The 5,744-nt window shown below is 35.1% G+C and overlaps 1 protein-coding gene across 1 annotated transcript in view; it reads left to right on the forward strand.

The window, feature by feature from the left end:
* MED13L (mediator complex subunit 13 like) overlaps nucleotides 1–5,744 on the forward strand; it is a 305,115-nt gene that overhangs the window by 710 nt on the left and 298,661 nt on the right. The window lies entirely within an intron of this gene.

Consider the following 5,744-nt stretch of genomic DNA (forward strand, 5'->3'; position numbering starts at 1 on the left):
GGCGGGTCTCGAACCCACGGGCTCAGGCAATCCACTCACCTCCGCCTCCCAAAGGCGCGGTATTACAGGCTGAGCCACTGAACCTGGCTTGTTTTAAATTTTCATTCCTGTCATTCCTATTTCTGTTTTCTTAGCACTTAGATTTTTGAGTGTACAGTACTTTTTTTTTTTGTTAGTTACTTGAGGGTGTACTTATTATGCCATGTTGTATTTTTATTTCCCTTCCTCCCTCCCTTCCTCCATCCCTGCCCATCTCTCCCTACCCCTTTTAACTTTTTTCAATGTGTTCCCGGGCTCCCTGTGCTCAGGAGTCTTCTCCGTGGCTGTTGCACTTTTATGTGACAGTACCAATTCTCAGTTAAGCGCTAAAATGTACATATGCACTTCAGAACCTTTTGATGTAATCTCCTTGGTGTGGTGGGGACCCTCTCCAGTTGTTTTGAGTGCACTTACTGGCACAGCATGTACTATCCATTGTAGATTGGCTGTAAATTTATTCAGCCTTTCCATGTGAGGAGATTTTTCACTTGGCTACCCTGAATGTAGAGAAGTTGGCTTTCCTGCAGTTGTCATTTTTCTTTAATTTCTCTCCAAGTGAGGTGATACTAATGAAATACAAAATATTTCCAAGAAATAATACTTCCAAGAAATGAAAATTGTAAAAAATCTACCAATGTTTCCACCACTCCATTAGATCAGATTTACCTCAGTTCTTCTGTTCTTGTTAGTGTGCACATTTTTGTACATATAGATGTAATCACAGTGTAAATAGAATTTTTTATTCAGCTGTACTCACATATTTTCTATGTGTTTACAATTCTTATGATTTTAATGGAAAAGTAATTTCTTTGAAAAATTTAATAAAAATTTACACAATTATCTCAGATTCAAACAATATGGAAATGTCTAACATAAAACTTGAAGGATTTTGCCCCTCCCCCACAGGAATGTACCTACTAGTAGTTTAGTTTGTATTATTCCAGCCTTTTTTTATCCTTTTGCATGTATCTGTGGGCCTAAACACATATGCAGTTTCAAAATTGTTTTATTAGATATTGAATAGATAAAAATAACCTGTGTAAATTACACATAATGTTGAAAGAATCATGATACAGTGAACACCTGTGTACCTAATACCTAATACGAATTTAAGAAAAGTTCAAACTGTACATTTGTATTTTACTCTTAATACCACAGTTTTTTAATGCATTCTATTGATGATAGACAGACTTGTAATTTTAAAAATTACAGATAAGGGATAATTCACTATCTTTTTCTGATTAACATTGTCTTAAAATCTTTTCATGTCAGTAAATTTAGATATGCATCATCCTTTTTTATTACATTTTTAAACAGCTATATCCTGTTTCATAAGATGGATATATTGTTTGTTTAACCATCAACTATGAGAAACATTAAGATTCTTTCATTTTTTTTTCTGTATAGTACAGTTATGCATTAAAATTTGAAAGTTATAGTCATAAACTTTTAAAAAAGATATAGCTGCTCACATTCCTGTGGGCAGTTTATAATGCCCACTTCTGTCCTTGCCTGTAATGGAACTTACTCATTTTAACTTTTGCCACTAAGCAAAATAAATCTATTTTAATTTTCAGTTTTTTGATTTCTAGTTACATTATGATAATCTTGTCATATGTATGGGTATCCAGGTGTCTTTTGTGAGTTTTTTTTAATTTTTAAAGGTGTTTAATCTCTAAAAAGTCTTTTGTTGTTTTCTTTTTAAAATTTCCAACTACTGTATTTATTTATTTGTGTAATAGAAATTTGTATTTCAACTTAAACCTTTACATGTAATGCACATTCTCCCCTGAGAGCTTTTGCTGTTTCTAAGTGTGCTTATTGCAGGGCCGGCACTGCTTAACTTCCAGCTATGTGTATTTTTCTCATTTAATGCTCATGAGGTCCTTATGAGGTAGATTCTGCTCTTCCCATTTTTCAGGTAAGAAAACTGAAGCAAGAAATTTAAGTAATTTGTCTAAGGTCACCAGAAACTGAATCTCTTAATTCAGAGCCTGAACTTGTAACCAGTACATTTTGTTGTATGCTTTTCTTTATACTCCTGTCTAAATTCCTTTTAGGACTTCAGTGAAGCTCCTAGCTGTTCCAAACATTAATGGTCACTTTTCTCAGCCTTTTAAAAATTAACAGTGTAGACCATATAATTTAGTGCATGCACTAAGGTAGAACTCACTGGAGCATATAGGTTTGCCTGAGATTAATGGAGTGATAATACAGTTTACATTTTTTAAAGTTTCATCAGAGATTAATGGAGTAATAATGTAGCTTAAAATTTCTTCCCACACATAGGGGAATAGATTCTTTTTTTTAGACTATTTCAAATCGAGGAATCATTCGGAAAATGAAAAATTATAATTTATTGTTTTGATCAATGACTGAGGCAAGGTAAAAAGCCTATGGTAACTGTATAATCTAAAATATAAAAATTATCACCTTGCTAAAAGCCTTCAAGCTTTTAAAAAATAAAAAACCAGTTATTAAAATGCTCATCAAAGTGATTTATTTAGTGACATAATCGTTTCCTTTTTTTAAAAATAGAATAATAGCTTAAACAAATTTCTCTTTTCTGTACAGGAAACTTAGAGGCAGGCATTTTAGAACTGATTTGTCCATCAAGGGATCTGGGCTCTTGTTACTCCATTGTCCTTAGTTAATCATTAGTAGCATATAGTCCAAAATGGCTGTTTAAATGGTGGCATTGTAGGTAGTAAGGAGGAAGAAATGTGGGAGGGACATACCCTTTTTTGAGGTAACTTCCAGGAATTACCTTTCAAGACTTCTGGCTATACTTAGTAGCTTCAAGACTGTATTAACTTCAGGGAAGCTGGGAAATGTAGTTCTTTAGTGGGCATGTTGTCTTGAACTCCTGACCTCCAGCAATTCTCCCGCCTCAGCCTCCCAAAATACTGGGATTGCAGGTGTGAGCCACCAAACCCGGCAACTGGGCACGTTGTTATCCACAACAGTGTAAAGTGTATGTTAGTTATGGTGGAGGAATGAGCCATTTGTATTTGTGTAGACAATATACATGTCTGTTTATGGTCTGTTATTGCTGTTGGGAAGCAAACTAACAGTTATGAACTTCATTAAATTAGCCCAGTTTCTAGAAATTTCACAATAATTCTCATTTAGTTAAGGCTAATAAATACAAGTCATTAACTGTCCTGATGTAGTTAAACATGAAAATAATTTATTTAAAAATATTTTATGCTTTCTGAAAGGTTTACTTTTACCTAGGAGATTTACAAGACAGTATTTTTCATTATATTAAAAGTAGTTTGTTCTGGGTGCCTATAATTCCAGCACTTTGGAATGCTGAGGTGAGAGGATTGCCTGAGCCCACAGGTTCAAGACCAGCCTGGGGAAGTTGGCGAGACCTCATCTCTACAATAAATCAAGAAAAATGAGCCAAGAGTGGTGGTGCATGCCTGTAGTTTCAGTTACTTGGAAGACTGAGGCAGAAGGATAAAAAAAAAGTAGTTTGTTAACTTTGAGACATTGTTTACATGGAATCTTCCATTGATATTTAACATTTTAATTATATTTATTGAGGTATAACTTACATTCAATGAAACTTACCCATTTTAAGTGTACAGTTTTATGAGTTTTGACAAGTGTATACATCTGTGAAACCACTGAAATCAAAGTAGAGAACACTTCTGTGATGCAAAAAAGTGCCTACTTGTCCTTTTGCAGTCAGGGTTTCCCTACTGTCCTCCAACCTTTCCCTGTTACTATAGAACGATTTTACCCTTTCTAGAATTTTTTTTATTTTTATTTTTTTGAGTTGGAGTCTCATTCTCTCTCTCAGACTGGAGTACAGTGGCACACTCCTGGCCACCGCAACCTTGACCACCTGGGCCCAGGTGACCCAACCACCTCCGCCTTCCAAGTAGCTGGATAGAATTTTTTTTGTAAAGGGAATCATTTAGCACATCCTCATATTATTGCTTGAGTAGGTCATTTTTTTTGGTTAAATAGTAGTCTCTTACATGGATATGCCACAGTTTGCTTATTCATACAGTTGTTATTGGCTGTGAAAATTAATGTACTGTTTTTTGTGTGTAATGTATGTTTTTATTTCTGTAAATGTCTAGAAGTTTCACTTTATAAAAAAACTCCACACTTTAAAAAAATGGTTGTACCATTTTATATTCCATCTGTTTTATAGGCATTCTAATTGCTCTGCATACTTGCAAAAGGTAGCACTTTTAGTTTTTAAAAATTTCAGCTATCTTAATGAAGTATAGTACAGGTCAATTATTTCTTAGCCAAAATGCTTTTAGCCAGAAGTGTTTTGGATTTTTTTCAGATTTTGGAATATTTGCATTTTAGTGGTTGAGCATCCCTAATCCCCAATTCAGAAATTTGGAATGTTCCAAATGGTATTTCCTTAGGTAAGCACTAGGTGTTGGCACTTAGAAAGTTTTGGATTTTGGAGCATTTTGGATTTTGGGATTAGGGATATGCAACATCTAGTAACTTTTCAATTTGTAATTCTTTGATAAATAATGAAGTTTAACATCTTTTCATTCATGTGCATATTAAGACATTCATATATCTTTTTTTGGAAATGGCTTTTTGCATCTTTTGGCCAATTTAAAAATTAGATTGTTTTCTTTTTTTTTTTTTGAGTTGTAGTCTCACTCTGTCGCCCAGATTGGAGTGCAGTGGGCTGCTCGCGGCCTCAACCTGCTGGGCTCCGGCGAGCCTTCTGCCTCAGCCTTCCAAGTAGCCGGAATTGCTGATTTTTGATTTATTGTAGAGATGAGGTCTCACCAAGTTGCCCAGGCGGGTCTCGAACCAGCGGGCTCAGGCAATCCACTCACCTCAGCCTCCCAAGGCGTGGGATTACAGGTTGAGTCACTGAGCCTGGCAGATTGTTTTCTTAGTTGTAAGAATTCTTTAAATATCCTGGACACAAGTCTATTGGCGGATAACGTGTATTGCAAATATTTTCTCCTAATTGTGACTTGCCTTTTCTTTTTTCCAATTGTGTTCTTTGAAGAACAAAAGTTTTAAATTTTACTTGTCCGTTATTTTTTTTCTTATGGTTTGTACTTTTTATGTCCTAAGAAACCCTTGCTGTCCCAAAGTAGGAGAATATTTCTCACAGGATTTCTTCCAGAAGTTTTATAGTGTTAGTTATTAGGTTTAGACTTGTGATCCAGTGTCCCATTTTGAGTTAATTTGTATGATGTGAAGTAAGGATTAAAATTCTGTTTTTGTTTTGTAGGTAGATAGCTAATTATTTTAGCATCATTTGTTGAAGCCTGTTCTTTTCCTATTGGGTTACCATGGCATCTTTTAAAATTGGTGGAATATGTGTGTGTGTGTTGGTGTATTTCTGAGCTTTATATTCTGTTCCTTTGGTCTACATGTCTGTTATACCAGTGCTAAGCTATGCTGATTACTTAAATTTTATAGCATTATCTTGGAAATCAAGAGTATTAGGGTATTCTCCAACTTCATTCTTTGAAATTGTTTTGGTTCTTCTGGGTGTTCGGCATTTTATTTTATTTTATTTTTTGTTATTATTTTTTGAGTTGGAGTCTCAGTGGCCCCTCCTGGCCACCGCAGCCTCGACCTGCTGGGCTCCGGTGATCCTTCCGCCTCAGCCTTCCAAGTAGCTGGAGTTATTTTATTTTATTTATTTATTTATTTGAGTTGGAGTCTTACTCTGTCGCCCAGACTGGAGTGCAGTG

Source organism: Carlito syrichta, unplaced genomic scaffold, assembly GCF_000164805.1.
Source record: "Carlito syrichta isolate Samal-C Ts95f unplaced genomic scaffold, Tarsius_syrichta-2.0.1 Scaffold169430, whole genome shotgun sequence".
Taxonomy (NCBI): domain Eukaryota; kingdom Metazoa; phylum Chordata; class Mammalia; order Primates; family Tarsiidae; genus Carlito; species Carlito syrichta.